We start from the raw sequence: 18,163 nt of genomic DNA on the forward strand, positions 1-18,163 counted from the left end.
TAGTAGCACTTCATCAATCAAACATCTTTGAGCCAAGTATAGACAAGGGGCCAAATTTACCTGGTTTTGAATGTTATAGTGTCAGCTGTCTCATTTTATTATGGACCATCAGAAAATAATGCTAAGCTGGACAAAAGATTTCAGGGGAGAAAAACACCTTCATATATACAGCACCCTTTACAAAATTAACTAGTACAAGAATTTTGCCATACATAGACCTCAAAATATAAATAATTCAACAAAGGATAGTTGATACTTTCTGTAGCAAACTATTGCTCACTGCAAAACATATCTCTATGCTCAAGACTCATATTTTCATTCAGTTTGTCATACTGAAAGGGTACAATGAACATGTTACTACATTCTTAACCATAATGAATCAGCATCCTCTAACAGCGCTAAAATATTCGTCAATGTCATCACGGCATTCCAGAAAAGCGTCTCTGATAGCAGTAAGTTTTGCACAAACATCTTTCATTCCAGGCCTGTCCTTCGGAGCCTCCACGGTACACGACAGTCCAAGGGCAACCAACAGGACAATATATCTCTGCATCCATACTTCTGCGGACCCTTGATATTCCTCATGCGCCATACGAGGATCTAGAGTCTCCGCAACTCTATCAGGGAACATGGATTCAGAGAAAATGGGAAGGGTAAGCCCATCAATGAACATATCATCGGTTGGTCGTTTTCCGGTAAGCAACTCCAGCAGAAGCACTCCAAAACTATATGCATCAGCTCCTACGGAGATCTCGTAACCCATCCCGTACTCTGCGAAGAAGCAATGTTATAGAATAATGCACATACGTACAGGACAATGTATAATTAAGTGGAAATGAAAAAGGCAAAACTTACCAGGTGCCATGTACCCAACTGTTCCTCCAACATCATCCAGGCTTTCAGGAATAAACATATCCGGTGACAAAAACTTTGCTGAGCCAAAATCACTAAGCCGCGCGGTCATGTCATCGTCCAAAAGGATGTTCTCTGGTTTCAAATCACAATGGATCAAAGGAGGCGTTAGTTGGTTGTGGACGTAATCGAGCGCAGAAGCCACATCTGCCGCTATGCATCCTTTTACCAAAGTTTAGCACTCTGCCTGGGATCCCATTGTGTTGCTCAGAATGTAACCATCTGTCAAGGCTGCCATTAACCATGAACTTGAATATCAGCGCTTTGAACTCATGATTTTGTGAATCAAGTGTCGAGCATACGGTCACAGGACACATTATATTTCTATGGCGGGTGTTTCGTAGCACTTCACACTCAATAAAGTAACTATCACATCCGCCAGGTTCACTCAAGTTGAATACTTTGATGGCAACCAATCTCCTGTCGGACTTGAACCTACCAAAATAAACTGATCCAGTACAGGTTGAGCTGATAGTATGGAGCGAAGAAAACCAGTTGGTAGCTTTAAGAATGTCCTGATATGACACCCTCTTCAGCTTCTTCTCATCGTTGAACGGAACTGTATGCATTTCTCTTCTCTTCTGGTGGGCAAAAAAACCGAAACATCTTCTTGGACACAACAGCCAATTGTAAAAATGAGAATACCGCTCTCTTCCAAAGAGTGGGTAGAAACCATAGCAAGACTAGGAAAGCAATAGTAAGTGGTGGTAGTACAATTAGCAGCAAGGTTGCCAGCAAGGACAAATGATGCTTTGTTTTATTTGCTGAAGCTGAGATGCCAGGACAAATTGGTAATGCCAGCCTGGAGGAATTCGAACAGAGTCCCTTGTTATTATCCAAAAGTACTGCGGTAGAATTCTCAAAGATCCCACTTGTAGGAACAGCCCCTTCTAAGTTGTTGTAAGATAGATCAAGTTGCTCCAGCATACGAAGGTGCTCAAAGAATTCAGGCACGGCACCGGATAAGTCATTGTGAGAAAGATTAATCTGCACGGTTGATACTAACTGCCATCTTGCTGGAATTTGTCCATGAAACTTGTTTCCTTCCATGTGAAGGGATGTTGGACCAGCACCAGCACCAACTGTACCAAGTTCCAGTGGCAGTTCCCCAGTGAGATTATTGTGTGAGAAGTCCAGACCGAGGGAGAATGGAGGGTTAGCAAAGAGTTCGACTGGTATTGACCCATTGAGGTTGTTTCGAGACAAGTTGAGTTCAAGAAGTCCCTTGCACTGACCTAAACTACCAGGTATGTTACCAGTCAACTTGTTATCACTAAGATAAAGTTTGCCCAGTTGAGTAATATCACCAACTGAAGGAGGGATCTGACCTGATAATTTGTTCTTTGACAGATTTAGGATATATAGGTTTTGCAGCTTACCAATTGTAGAAGGTATGTTTCCAGAAAGAAAATTGTTTTCCATCCTAAGTAAAGTGAGATTAACAAGATTGCTAATTTCAACAGGTATGGAGCCTGAAATTTGGTTTGACCCAAGCGACAAATCTTGTATCCTTGTGGAAAGATTAACAACTGCTATAGGTAAGCTGCCATTCAGAGCATTCCCTTCCAAGGACAACTTTGTCAGCTGGGTGCAATTCGCTAGAGATGTAAGAAATGACCAGTCATGTGCTTCTAGCAAGTTACTCCCCAAAACTAACCGACGCAAGTTTGCCAAAGAACCAAGAGATGGAACAAAGCCATGCAAGGAGTTGTTTGAAAGATCAAGCATTTGAAGATTGGACATGTTGGCTAGTGAAGTAGGGATCAGGCCCTCCAGCCTGTTGCTTCCCATAATTAGGGACTGGAGCTTTGGTAGTGAGTGGCCAATGTAAGATGGTAACTGTCCAACAAGGCCGTTGCTGCCAACACTAAAGTTTTTGAGTGATGTCATGTTGTAAATGAATCTTGTTTTGTAGTGTGACCAATAGGAAATGGACAACGGGACACTCCCTGAGAAACTGTTGAAACTTAGGTCAAGCTCAAGCAGTTTTGTAGTGTGACCTACAGTTTCTGGAATTAATCCTGATAGCATATTTTGGCCGAGCAATATAGAAGTGAGGGAAGAAACATTTCCTATTGAAGGAGGTATGCTTCCAGAGAGGAAGTTCTCCGTCAGGCAAAGAAATTTGAGTGCTGTGACCTTATGGAAACGTGGGATGAGACCAGTGAAAGAATTCTTCTGGAGATCAACCTTAGTAAGCTTAGATAAGTTATCAAACAAAGTAGAAGGGATCTCTCCAGAGAGGTTATTACGTGACAGTATAAGTGTGTTGAGTGAGGAGCAATTGGTCAATGAGAGAGGGATACCGCCGGTAAGAGTGTTATTTCCAAGATTGACATAGCTAAGTGAATTGCTAGTGCCTAATGAATCAGGGATGTTACCTTCAAAATTGCTATTGGAAAGATTCAGTGTATGGAGGTTTGGGAGCTTACCCAACTCTCTAGGGATGGTTCCCAATAGATCATTATCGGCAAGGTTCATCGAGGATAGAAAAGTCAAGTTGCCTACACATCCAGATATTTGCCCACTGAGACGAGCCGAGGTAAGGTTAAGTGAGACCACCCGGGGTGGAAACTTTGTGCTGCAAGTGACCCCTTTCCAGCTGCAAAAGTTAAGTGAGTCATCACTCCATGAATTTAGGATGCCAAGGGGATAAGAGTTGATGCCGGACTTGAAGCAAAGGAGGCATGGCGATCAATCTCGGACTTGTTTTCTTGCGCTGCTTCGAGTGTTGTAGTGTTGAAGTTGAAAAGGATGAGCAAACTACAGAGTAGAGACAAAAGTGAGGGCATGATGCCCAGAGTTTTTACAGGATGTGGAAAAACCAAGGAGTTGGGAATACTTTAGGTTGGAGCTTGGGTGATCTTGTGTGCAGAATATAGATGCCATTTAAAGGGTTTGTCTGCCGGAAGGAATGGGCCTGGAGTTATGCACTTATGCTAGACTATTGACTTGACTTAACAAAAATGGTCGGCTGTCTCGCCCTAAACGTGTTGCAAGGGTAAAGAAAAGTAGAAGAATGAAACAAATATCTATCGAAGAAAATGTGTGCTGGCCGAGTAATGGATTGTGACTGGTAGAATCACAGTAATGAGCAAAATAAAAACTGGAAGAGGAAAGGTGGATTATTTTGACAGTGACACAAGGATGTTGTAAGACTGTCCTGGCTCATACCGTGATTGTAAGCGGTGGAGCACACATCAAGCAAACAGGATGAACAAGCCAATAGGTGACACTATGGCAAACCAAGCCATTGACGACCACTGAAGTCAGTTGTGAGATTTGGTAGCATCGACCCAAGACCAGATACAGAAACCTGAACCAGTCAAAGTGATTACACATTTCTTCACAGAACAAACTGATTCTGAATTGTGATTTCGGGTTGCACCAACATGCTTCATAACTGAATCTGAATGTGGCAACGCAGCATGGAACAATGGAATTCCGAGTAGATAACTGCATTTCATCCAAATTAGCATGGAAAATTGGGAACCTAACTGCAGGACTTAGAGCATACAAGGCGCTGCCACTTACTCTTCTTCCACGCCGCAGACACGGGGGTTGCTGCTTGGATCCAAGGTCCGAACTAGGCGAGGTTTCTGAAGGCGGAGGAGGCCGCGGGCGAGAGCGAATCCGACGGGCCGCGGGCTGCGCATCCCAACGGAGAAACCCTAGGCGAGGCTAGCGCGGCGACGGCCAGTGGTGGCGTTGTCACCGCGGCGCAACGAGCCGCGCGGACTCTGGAGGTGGCGAGGAACTTCTGGAGGCGTTCGATGGCGGCGGCAGCCGGGGAGAAGGCAAGCGGGCGCGGCGGACGGCGGGGAAGTCGCCGGAGGGTCAGAAAATCTCTCCTCACGCCGTCAAGTAACGGAGTCCGAACACGAAGATCCAACGGCTGAGAGTGCATCTTTTAGTTTACTGCTACGTTGCGTGGCTACCGTTACATTTCGGACAACTACCATACAGAAATCGATCAGATCAGATTGCATGCATGTATGTTTTGAGTTGATGACATGGCAAGATTGTTGAGGTGGATGGGCTGCATGTTGAGAGAAATAGGATAGTGGGGATGAACTATTTAGGTATTATAGATTCTAAAAAAAATTTGATACACACGTGAACTGCAGAAATCAAAGGGGAGGTATAGCGAGCGGCCGGCTGCTCGCTACCCTTTGCGAGCGGCCGGCCTAAAACATGAAGTTTTGGTCCTCTAATAATCTATAAATAGCAATTATTTGTTTTTAGGTAGAGCTTCGGAGCGGCTGGTGGAAAGAAAACTACATGGTCCCTTGTACACAAAAGGAACTTAACAATCTAGTTTGCTTTTCAATTTTTGTTTCTTAAAAAAGCCATAACTTTTGAACCAAACATTAAAATTAAGATCCATTTTCATCACTGAAATTCTCGCGATGTGCTCTTCGAAACAAGATCCCGCATGGATATGTTTTGACAAACTCTTTTTTTGCAATTTTATTTCCGTTTTGTGCAACTGGCTAGTTGTTGATGTACAATTACCTAATAGTTAATGTGCAAATTTTTCTTTGTCTATGAATGTGCAGTTTTCAATGACGACACCTCGCCTCAAACTAACCAATATTAAGTGAGATGTGCAACTTCATCTGATGCCACATCCAACTGCTTAGTAGTCGTGTGCAACTTTTCTCCTCTAGTTGGAAGTGCAATTTTTACTATTTGCTACCTCGGTCAATAGCTCAGCAGTGGATGTGCAACTTCAGAAACTGTCCCAGCCAACTACCTAACGATTGATGTGCATGTGTAACTTTCCCTCGTACCCGTGGATGTGTAGTTTTCATTGCTAGCATCCCTTCCCACCCACCCCAACTAGTGAGATGTGCATCTTGAGGGTCTCCCCTGTATACAACTTTTCTGCACCCTTATGGTCTATGGATGTGCATTTTTTTCACCATTCAACAAATCCATGTCAGTGAGATGTGCAACTTTATCTGTTACCCTGGCCAACTGCCTAGCAGATTCTGTGCAACTACTTCTATTCTATTGCCCCTGCCAACTACTTCCAATGACCGTGTCCAACTGAAAACAACTATGTGTGCAACTAGAACTACTATAAATGCCAACAAAAAATGACCGCCCATGTGTGCAATTTTCCAATGACCGTGTCCAACTGAAAACAACTATGTGTGCAACTAGAACTATCATAGATGCCAACAAAAAATGATCGCCATGTGTGCAACTTTCCAATGACCGTGTTCAACTGAAAACAACTATGTGTGCAACTAGAACTACTATAGATGCCAACAAATAATGATCACCGTGTGTGTGACTTCCGAATGACCGTACTAACTGAGAAAAATTATGTGTGTAATATCTAGAAGTACTATAGATGCCAATAAAAAATGATCGCTGTGTGCAACTTCCCAATGATCGTATCCAACTGAGAACAAATATGTGTGCAATTAAAACTACTATAAATGCCAACAAAAATGATCACCGTGTGTAACTTCCCAATAATCGTGTCCAACCAAAATAACTATGTGTACAACTAAAACTACTATAGATGCCAAAAAAAATAATTGCCATGTAAAATGGTGTGACGATATGAAGGAGCAACTCAATCTCTCGAGGAGAATGGAATGACAGAAGAATCAGCTGTTAATGCATAACTGTTGAGCAGTAGTAGTCCGTTTGTTCAATCAAGAATTAGTAGAACACTACAAATGGAAGAAGCAGCAGCAGTAGTCCGAATCCATCGTTGGAGTCTAGGCATCGCCTGAAGACACAGATGTAGGGAGCGCCCGAGCTCGGGAATAGCCCGAGGAAGCTGGTGACTGTAGAAGTGCATGCTCTAGCCAATGCAATCAAAAGACCGATCTGTTGAAAAAGACTAGGCAGCACATTATATGTCAACACTCCCCCTCATGTGTGGCTCCCTCAGGCCTAAACGTGGATCGAAAGTGGGCTGCAATTTAATTGCGCTAGCTGGGTCCTGAACTCAAGACCTCTTGGCTATGATACCATGTAGAAGTGCATGCTCTAGCCAATGCAACCAAAAGACCGATCTGTTGAAAGAGACTAGGCAGCACATTATATGTCAACAGTGACGCCCCAAAGTTGGCCCCCACGGCTGCCGCCCTCCCCACCACCAGTTGCCGCTAGAACGCCGACGCCACGGCCGTGAACTTCTGCGCCGGCGAACTGGAGCGCCTCACCGTGTCGAGACGGGCCGAGATCCGAGCCTCCCGGCTATGGCGCGAGGGGCGGTAGCGCATGGCCCGCCGGCATTGGGAAGGCATCCAGGCGGCAGAGCTCCACAGGAAGACGTGGGAGGGGCGGATCCAGCGCGGAGCTCCTCGGATCCGTCCAGGTTCACGCGTGGTGGGGCGCCGAAGGTGGATGGCGGCAGTTGGAAGGAGGACGGGGTCGCGGACACTCGGATGCCATGGCTACCAGGGCGGCGGCCGGCGGGTCAGGGGAGAAGGGAGGATAGGATAGGGAGAGGGCTCGGTGCGCTGGATTCTTTTGGAAGGGAGCGAGTGTGTGGCTTGTTGCGTAGTGCGAGCGCCCGACACAACGAAATAGCGCATGCGCACTTTTAAGAATTTAGGATAATCAAAACTATCTTTTTTAACACAAATCAAAACTATCTTAGAGCATCTCCAATAGGTGCCCAATAATAAGGTAGGGCCATTTTTTTTGACAAAAACAGTCAAAAAATATTTCAAATTTGTAACACCTCCAAAATAGGGCACAAGTGTTGCTAATATGCAACACCTGGGCGGTTGAAGTAAAACAAAAAGAGACTGCACCTTGGTCGAATCCCCATGCCGCCGCACTTCTATATACACTTTCGTCTCTGTGGCAAGGCATACATATTCTTAAAGTACATTTCTAATCTCAAACTCAAATGCTCTTGGGGTGAATAGTAAAATTGGAAAAAGCTAAAGAAGAAAAATCTTATTTTTGTGGCAAACTGTAAGGAATGTCTGGAGTGCATGTACAATTTCATCACCACTAGTAGAAAAAACCCCTTTAGTCCCGGTTTTCCCAACCGGGACTGGATTCGGGACTAAAGGCATGATCGTTTAGTCTTTGACAACTAGGAGTAAAAGGTCCTCCAGGCTAAAAGAAATAATGCCTCCCATCAATGCAACTAATGGGATTCGAACTTAAGACCTCACGTATTGCCTCGCGCACAGCTTATTACCCCACCTACATAGCACATGTGACTTTGGATGGGATGCTTTCCTTTTGAACTAGCATATGGAGGAGCTTTAGTCCGGGTTGGTGTTATCAACCGGGACTAAAGGGCCCTTTAGTCCGGGTTGGTAATACCAATCGGAACTAAAGGTCACTAGTAGAAAATAGGGCTTTGGTCCAGGCCTGAACAGGGCATTAATCCCGGTTCTCCTACGAACCAGGACCAATGTGTGCATCCCGGTTCGTGAGGCCAGGGGGCCGGACGGGCCTCGGGGGCCATTGGTCCCGGTTCGTCTGACCCCTTTGGTCCCGGTTCCAGACACGAACCAGGACCAATGGGCCCCGCTCCTGGCCCACAACCTTTAGTCCCGGTTGGTGTCTGGAACCGGGACCAAATGTGGTCCTTTAGTCCCGGTTTTAGAAACAAATAGGGACTAAAGAGATGCCTATATATACCCCTTGCCTGCGAGCAGAGCAGTGCACTGCTATGTTTTTTTGGCCGGCCGTGGGAGAGTTTTGTGGTGCTCTGGCTCACCTCCTATGCACATGAGGTGTTCGATGAAATGCCCGAGCCACACTTAAGCTTGCTCCTCTCGAAGCTCCTTGCCCAAACTCCATTTTTCTCAAGATTTGTCTAGATTTGGCGGTCCATCCTATCCCGTTCCCGTACTCACCGCTGTCGATCGCCCGCGCCGATCTCGTCGCCGGCACCACCGTGATGAGCCTCTTGTTCTTATCTTCTTTCTAAAAGAAAAAATGATGTTCTATTAAATTTGGTTTTAATGCGATGATGAACTTCTATTAGTTTGGTCACTTCTCTATTCATGATGTTCTGTAATGGTTTTTGCCACACTTAATTATATATAATGCATGCAAATGAACCGGCAATGGATGTACGGTGACAGACGCCCCTCCGAGTACATTAAGGGCGTGCATTATTTTCTCGAAGTGGCTGAGGCAAATAGGCAGAATGGTTTTATGTGTTGTCCATGCCCTATTTGTGAGAATACGAAGTCTTACTCTAACCAGAAAACCCTTCACATCCACCTGCTTGAGAAGGGTTTCATGCCACACTATAATGTTTGGACCAAGCACAGAGAAAGAGGGGTTATTGTCGTGGAATTAACACGTCAGATGTCCTTAGTATGAGGACTTAGTCGCGAGGCCAACGCATCTATGTGGTAGCTTGAGAGGGGTTGAGCGGAATCGAGAGACGCAACACAAGACAGGGGTTTAGACAGCTTCAGGCCCCGGGAAACATCATCCGGTAAAAACCCTACATGTTGTTTGAGGCTAGATCTCATTATCATCACGAGGGAGTCGCCGTAAACCGGCTCTCCTCTAGTTGTGTCTAGCCCTAGAGATTGTTTTTTGCTTGTCCCCCTTTTGGGAGCCCTGCCCCTCCTTATATATGTTGAAGGGGCGGGTTACATGTGGAGTCCAACTCGGACTTTAACTTAAACTATTTTGACTTCCCTTCCTGGTCTTCTTAACATCTGCCGGTTTAACATTGTCTGTCGGTTTAACACTCGCCGGTTTAACACTCACCGATTTACCGTCTGCCTTATCCATCTGTCTTGACTCTTCGCCGGTTTACCACTTGCCATTTTACCGTCTGTCTTAGCCATCTGCCAGTTTACCAAGTCCCGACCGGTTTACGACTCCGGCCGGGTCATACCGCGGGGTATATCCCCGACATTAGCCCCCAGTTTAATTTGGATTTATCCATGTTAAACTAATCCTGATCATCCTTAAGTCCTTATCCCTTCCTTCTTATAGAAAATCCGGTTTAACAGGCCAGCTTCATAATCAATTTGCTAACATTAGTTTGTCACAGAGAAATATTGTGAAGAATAACTTCTTTGACTCAATTCCCAATGACTTAACAAAAATAACGGTCCTTGAAATCCTCATCTGATCTTCAGCCGGTTTAAGAATGTAGAACTTGCCGGTTTATAAATATTGACAGCACCGGGTCATACTTGTAGTTAACATCCATCTTGAAAATATAACTCTTATATGACTATCACTTGTAGCCCCCAAGTCTTAAGAAGGTAGCATAGCAACAACTTAAGACTTGCTTCAATATAAATATCACAATCTTGAAGAAATCCAGGTTGTTCATCTCAATCGCTAGTCAGAATTGAGTATTCCACATATGTAGCCCCCAGGTGCCGGGTTGTCATGCTTGCAGCAACCTGGGACTTGTAATTTCCTGATGCTCATAAAAACTTCAACCAGTGTAGCCCCCAAGGGCCGGGTCATTATGCAATAATGAGCAGGGACTTTTTAAATATAATCTTGTAAACTTTAAACAGCAACGTGTAGCCCCCAAGGGCCGACTCAGTAAGATAATATTGAGCTGGGACTTTGATGTATACTTCAATGAAAATAACATCATATGATGTAACCCCCATCATGGGGCTTGAATTCACGTCCACAAGGTTAAGAGCCTTGTGCTTTACCAACTGAGCCGTGGACAATGTAATGGATAAAAAACTTTGTACCTTGAATTGTTGACAGAAGCAATTGGTAGCCCCCAAGGGCCGGCTCATTATAATGTGATGAGTCGGGTCTTCAATAAGATGAACAAAGAATGACTTTGCATTAGCCCCCAAGTGTCATGGTGCATGCTTGCAGCGACATGAGACTTGCATATTTGATGTAATCTCAACTTAAATAATGTAGCCCCCAAGAGCCGGGTTGTAAGCCTGCAGCAACTCGGGATTATTCCTTCAATTGTAGAATAAAGATCATATCCATTGATAATATGATAGCCATTGCGCTAAAGCGACTTTGAAAACCTTAATCATAATACTGGTTATTGATAACCATAATAGAAATCCAGCCATGTTGGCTATTTGAATAATACACCCAATGATTTATAAGCGCATAATTCCAATGGCGCAATCCAAATATATACTGGCGACTTATAATCCAAAGCCAGGCCGGGTCAATAAACACAGGATTATAAGTGATTATGTACTGACAACTTGTAGTTGAAAGTCAAGCCGGGTTAATGAACACCGGGTTAATTTGATGACTGATAGTCATGTCGGTCAATAGACACCGGTTCAACATAAAATTTATCAAAAGAAAAAAAATCTTGACAAAGGCAAATAAAACCGTGTAGTTGAGGCTTTTTGAGGGCTGCCAGGCCCAAATTCGAGGCTTTTTGTGGGCTGCCAGGCTGCTGAGTTGAACCATTTAACAAAGCCTTTTAAGATGGACCTCCAACTAACCAATCACCGTTTTAACTTTGACAAGTGCAGGGTCTCAATGAGAGTAACTGTCGAACATTCGGAGGGTCGTGCCAGGATGACCTGGATAGGAGTGTCTTACTTGATGAAGGCAGGTTAACCCGGGGTTTTAGGTAAATATACCAGGCTTCCAAGCCATGGGTCGATACCCAGCTACAAGGGTCCATTCAAACTCCTTGGTATTTGACACAAGGAGCCCCCAAGTAACGTAATGAGCTCTGCTCATTGGGTGCCTATGTTTGAGCTGTGCATAGCATCCAGACTCTCTTTGGCCCCTTGGGTGTGAATCTCCCAAGCTATGTTGTGGCGTGATAGCCGGATTAATGGACATAACTCCGCTTTGTAAGCTGAAGCCCCCATGTAACCAATAATATGATAAGCCAATAAGGCGGGATACCCATGTTTGAACCGTGCATCATGGCAACAGGTCCTCTTCGACAACTTTTAAATTTTTGCAAGAGATAAATTCTTCTTGAACCGGGATTTTGAACCGGATATTGTCAGCTTCAGAGATTTGTGGGAGATAGATTTCCCCTTGAACTGGATTGTAAACCGGAATCCTTTCTGATAATCCGGAACTTCTTCATTGAATCGGGATTTTGTAGCTGTCATCTACTTTCTAAGCCGGAAATTTTCTGACGGCCTTTAAATTTTCATCAATATAACAGTAACCTCCGGGACCGGGTTATCTTTCCCTTCAACATCATGGGGCACTTGAATTTGCTGAAACTGGCAAGACTTGCTGAATCATATCATTGTAGCCCCCGAGTCTTAAGATGACTCAAGGGGTTGTCTTGATATTCTCCGTACTTGACCATAGCAGAAGGTATATATCATTGGTTTGATAACACGATGTAAATCCACAGAAGGTTGAGGTGACTGCGGCGGGTTATAAATGATCCCGTGTGAGTCGTGTCAGCAACTCGGCCAATGGTTCCTTCCAACTGGCTGTTTGAAATTTAACTTAACTATAGTGGCAGCGATTTGTGCGCATGTCCATTGATCCATCCAGTGTAGGGCGGTTGATGATAATTTTCCTCCAATTTGTTGGAAGAAAAACGGGGCTACCCAAGCAGTGACTTGCTCATAATCAAGAAGCAACTCATGCAGACAGGTGCGGCCCTGGTGTGTCGATGTAAACCAGGCCGCAATAAGCGGATGGTAGAGACGTCCACAGTATTAGAAGTGGCTCGAACAGATGAACCGGCCGCGGTATTGTAAACCGCTGGGGGCGGGTGAGTCAATTGCGGTGTTGTAAACCGATGCGGACGAGAAAGACGGCCGCGGTGTTGTAAGCCGGCGCGGACAAGCAAGTTGTCCTCCGCGTTGTAAGCCGGCGCGGACGCGAGAAACGACCATGGCGTTGTAAACCGATGCGGGAGTCCGTTAAGTAACGACAATCACTAGTGCCGAATGATGTTGGCGCGTCTCCATCTCCATGGTATAACAACCCCTTTGTCACCAGTAATTATCCTGCGTAAAAATATTGCAAGACCAAGTAATTGTTCTCAAACAATTTAACGTGTACATAAAATACACAGAAAGGATAGCACCTGGTAATTTGTTGGATAATCTCAGATGAAAAAGATAATCGGATGGATGCACGTCTAATGTGGCACCAGCACCCACGTGGGTCTTCATTTGTCTTTTCCTGTCTTCCGTGCATGCGCGACAAAGCGCTTTTTGTTTATCTCTTCCAACTGCATCCATCAGCCAATTCGAAAGCAAGGGCCATAGGTAAATTTGGCGGCTCAGGAGCGAGGGCACATTGGGCCACACGAACGCGCGGTGACCCGGTGGAGGCGGGAGCAGAGGAGAGGCGCCAGACCAGATCGGAGGCTGCGGCTCAGCGCAACCATAGCGCGAGGCCTCAGTAAAAAGGCGGAGGCACGAGGCGAACCGCCACCACAGGAGCGTCGGGCGGAGCGGAAACCGGCCCGAGGTGAAGGGCAGCGAGGCGGCCAGCGGCTCTCCCCGACTACAGTTTGGGCGAGCATCCGCGCCGGCCTGCAGGCGCGGTTCGGGTTACCGGACCACACATCGACAGCGGGTCAAGGCAGGCCACAACGGCGGTTTGACGGAGGTGACCCGGCGCGGGAGACGACTCGGCTGAGCTGACGTTTGACCCGCAGTGGCGGGCGGTTCACGGGTGCGGGAGGCTCGACCGGTCTGACAACTGCGGAGGTGGCCGGTTTGGTGGTGGAGCAACGCGGAGGAGGAACGACGAGGCGGTGTCTGCGGTAAACGGCGGTTCTCACCACCAACAGAGGCCGAGCAGAGACGACCCGGCCAAGAGCAACGGCGGTTTAGCACGGCAGTGACGGGGGTGCAGGAACGAGGGCTGGTGCCGTTCGGAGGCGCCGGACCACGGGTGCCTCGGCATGCTGTAGCTCCCCATTGGCGACTTGTCAAGGCGGAAGAGATCGCCGCGTCGGGGTAATCCGGCAACAACAGAGGCGCGGGGTAGAACAAGGCGGCCGCGATAAACCCGGCAAGTTGGCAAAACAGATTGCCACAACAGCAACAACTCGTGGCTTACTAGTAGCTTGGCCCACCGGTGAGGGTGGCTTGGAGGCTGTGATGGTCGTGGCGGTTCACAGGCGCGGGACCATGGCTGAAACGGCGCGAGGCCAGCGGCTTGAAGGCGTTACAACTCGATGGAAACCGGAGCGAAGCCGGTGTTGCTCGGCCTGATGGCGAATCAGCGGCAACACGGCAAGGCGGTTGACAGGCAACACAGGGCGCGTGGGGCTGAGCGGGAGTCGACCGGCGGGCGCGGGAGCGCGGCGCTCCGAAGCTGACAGCGGTTTGACGGTAGTGGCGGGTCAGCCGAGGCGGACCGAGGCGAGAATCACAGAGCTGCGAACCGGCGAGGTAGGCCGAAGCGCATGGTGCGTTGGTAAAGCGGATTTGCCTCGGGGCCGGCCACAGCAGCAGCGACGGCGAGGCCAGCTCGTGGTGGTGGAGGTAACTCGACAAGGCAGCTCCGCCAAAGCCAGCAGAAACAGCACTGGCGGAGATCGGGCTACAGACGTGTAAACCGCCAGCCGGGTCAACTGATGATCGACGGGCCCAGCAGGGAGGCAGAGCCAGCCCGCTGGTGCAGCGAGCGGAGGTGGCCGTTATGTCACGGACTCATCTCGCAGAATCGGATCGAGAGAGGGGAAAAGGGTGATGAGTCGAGACTTGGGAGGGAAGGTTCCTTCCAAGGGAGGAGGTAGATGCAGGGTAGGTGAGGAAGATTCAGAGTTCTGTTACAACACACGCCCACGCCTACCGGCTACAGCTGGCTATAAAGCCGCGGTCCCTTGTCCCTCCTTCCTACTGGCTGGTGGGGCCACCTTCACGCGTCCACCGCATCACCTCCTGGCGATGCAGGTGTGACATTCCCCTCTTCTTCAGAAGGAGCTCCGTCTTCAGGTGCAGGTTGCTGTTCTTCTTCCTCGATGACTTGCGCGTCCCACGCCGGAGCTTGCGGAAAACGGCGGCGCGGGGTGTCGTGATCCTCCCATGTAGTTGCCGTCCGGTCATGGCGCCAACGCACCTTGACTTGCACCAGCGCGTTGTTGCCACGCTTAACCATGCACCGCTCCAGGATCTCCACTAGTTCGTCGTCGTGGCCGGCGAGGTCCGGCGGTCGTGGCAGCTCGGCGAAGATCGGAGTGTAGTTGGGAGTGAAAGGCTTGAGCTGGGACACGTGGAAGACTGGGTGGATTCTGCTGTCTGCTGGCAACTCCAACTTGTACGCCGTCTTGCCGATCCTGTCGAGCACCGCAAAGGGTCCGAAGTACTTGTACGCCAGCTTGGCGCAGGGCCGGTTCGCCACGGATGATTGTGCATAGGGCTGAAGCTTGAGGAGAAAGCGATCGCCCACCTCGAAGGAGCGCTCCGTGCGGTGTTGATCTGCTTGTTTCTTGAACCTGTGCTGGGCACGAAGAATGTGCTCGCGAAGCCTCGCCGTGTGCACGCCCCAGTCCCAAGGCTCACCGTCGATCATGGGCACCGTCTTGTCGTCCCAGAGTGCCATGGCACCTAGGTTGGGCTCGGTGCCGTAGAGAGCTTTGAAGGGGGAACACTTGATGGAGGAATGAAAGGACGAGTTATACCAGAATTCTGCGGTCAGCAACTAGCGATGCCATTGCCGGGGCGCGTCGTGCACCGTGCAATGCAGGTACATTTACATGCACTGGTTGACGCACTCACTCTGGCCGTCCGTCTGGGGGTGGTATGCCATCGAGAACAGCAGCTTGGTGCCCGCGCTGGCGAAGAGCTCACGCCAGAGAGCGCTGGTGAAGACGCGGTCGCGGTCCGAGACGATGGAGCTCGGAATGCCGTGTAGCTTGACGACATGATCCCAGAAGACCTTGGCCACTTGAGGAGCCTTGAAGGGGTGACAAAGCGGGATGAAGTGCGCGGACTTGGTGAGCCGATCCACGACTACCATGACGGAATCGAAGCCCTCGGATGGAGGCAATCCTTCCACGAAGTCCATGGTGAGGTCGTGCCAGGGAGTAGTGGGCACTGGCAAGGGCGTGAGCGTGCCCGCCGGCTTGGACTGCTCATGCTTTGCGTGCTGGCACATAGAGCACTGCCGCACGTAGTCCATGACATCGGTCTTCAGTCCGTCCCACACAAACAGCTTCTTGATGCGCTGGTAGGTGGCCGTGGCGCCGGAGTGGCCACCGACCGCGCTGTCGTGTAGCGCGCTGATGATCTTGGTGCGCAAGGCCGTGTTCTTGCCAATCCATAGGCGCTCCTTCTTGCGGATGAGGCCCTTGTAGAGCTCGTACCCCTCGTCATTGGGGCTGTGGACCGCGAGCTGGGCCAGACGATCCTGTGCGTCAGCATCTGTGGCGTAGGAGTTGGCCACCTCCAGGACCCAAGCGGACTGACACAGAGAGAGCGCGTCCAGGTTCAGCGATGCGCCGACGCGGGATAGAGCATCTGCAGCACCGTTGTCGCTGCCACGACGATAGCGAAACTTGAACTGGAGTCCCACCAGCTTAGCCATGGCCTTGCGTTGCAGATCCGTGGCGAGCTGTTGATCCTGCAGGTTGTAGAGACTCTTGTGATCCGTGATGATGGTGAACGGGCCTCGCTGCAGATATGCATGCCACTTCTCTACTGCCATCATGACCGCGATGAATTCCTTTTCATATGCCGATAGTCGCTGATTGCGCACTCCCAGGGCCTTGCTTAGGAAGGCAACCAGGTGCCCTTCCTGTGCTAGCATCGCGACGACGTCGGTGTCGCAGGCGTCAGTCTCGATCGCGAACGGGCGCGCGAAATCTGGGAGTGCGAGCACTGGCGCAGTCACCATTGCACGCTTGAGGAGGTCGAACGCCACTTGCGCCTTCTCGGTCCACTCGAAGCCCTTCTTGGTCAGCAAATTTGTGAGCGGCTTGGCGATGATGCCATAGTGCGCGATGAACTTGCGATAGTAGCCGGTGAGGCCGAGGAAGCCGCGAAGTTCAGTCGCGCTTGTAGGAGTAGGCCACTCCACCATCGCCCGTGTCTTCTCTGGGTCCGTCGCGACGCCTTCCTTTGAAATGACGTGGCCGAGGTAGGAGATACTGTCCTGGGCGAACGAACACTTGGACTCCTTGGCGTACAACTGGTGCTCCTGGAGCAGAGCGAGGACGAGACGAAGGTGTTCGAGGTGCTCCTCCAAAGTTTCACTGAAAATCAAAATGTCATCAAGGAATATTATGACAAACTTGCGGACGTACTTGGCGAAAATTTCGTTCATGAGGCACTGGAAAGTTGCTGGTGCGTTCGTCAGGCCGAATGGCATGACTTTGAAATGGAAGTGGCCATGGTGGGTTTTGAACGTCGTCTTCTCTTCATCGCCCGCATGCATGCGTATCTGATGGTAGCCAGCGCAGAGGTCCAATTTGGAGAAGAAAGCCGCGCCAGCCAATTCATCGAGCAGCTCATCGACAATGGGCAGTGGAAACTTGTTCTTGACAGTGGCGTCGTTGAGCCGGCGGTAATCAACACAAAAACGCCAGGTGCCGTCTTTTTTCTTGACGACCAGCACGGGGGCGGCGAAGGGACTCATACTGTGCTCAATCACGCCCGACTGGAGCATCTCCTGGACTTGGCGCTCGATTTCGTCTTTCTGCAAAGGCGAGTAGCGGTAAGGGCGTGAGTTCGCCGGGCGCGCGTCGCCGACCAATGTGATTGCATGATCGTATCGGCGATGAGGAGGCAAGCCTTTGGGGTCGACGAACACATCTGCGAAATCCATCAGGACACTCTGGACCCTGGGTGGCACCTTGGCATCCTGTGGCTCCGGTGCATGGGGCAGATCAAGGACCGCCATGTACCAAATCTCATTACCGGCTTGCCATTTGCGGAATTGATCCGGCTTGATTTCCTCCAGCTTGTCATGTTGCCGTGGACGAACGCCTTGCAGGGTGATCATGGCGCCATGGTGTTCGAATGTCAGTGTCTTCTCCAGCCAGTGACAAGTCATCGGGCTAAACTTTTCCAGCCAATCCATGCCGAGCACTCCATCATATGCGCCCAAATCCAGTTGCCTCATGTTAGTGGTGAATGTGTGCCCTTGAATCCACCAGTTCAGTCCCTTTACCATGCTGTTGCACGTCATCCGCTCGCCGTTGGCCACCCGAACCTCCACCGCGGGCACGGGCACAGATGATGCATGTACACGCTCCACGAACTCCTTGGAGACAAAACTGTGTGTGCTCCCGGAGTCCACCACCAGCAGCATCACCTGATTGCCGACGAGCGCGCGCAGACGGATGGTGCGCGGCGACTCGGTGCCAGCAACCATGTGTGTGGAGAGCACA

General features: G+C 49.2%; 1 pseudogene; it reads right to left on the reverse strand.

Moving 5' to 3' along the window:
• Window positions 1-241: 241 nt before the first annotated feature.
• LOC123040349 (probable LRR receptor-like serine/threonine-protein kinase At3g47570) lies at window positions 242-4,752 on the reverse strand (annotated as a pseudogene).
• Between the last annotated feature and the right edge of the window lie 13,411 nt (window positions 4,753-18,163).

This window comes from Triticum aestivum, chromosome 2B (genome assembly GCF_018294505.1).
Source record: "Triticum aestivum cultivar Chinese Spring chromosome 2B, IWGSC CS RefSeq v2.1, whole genome shotgun sequence".
Lineage (NCBI taxonomy): Eukaryota > Viridiplantae > Streptophyta > Magnoliopsida > Poales > Poaceae > Triticum > Triticum aestivum.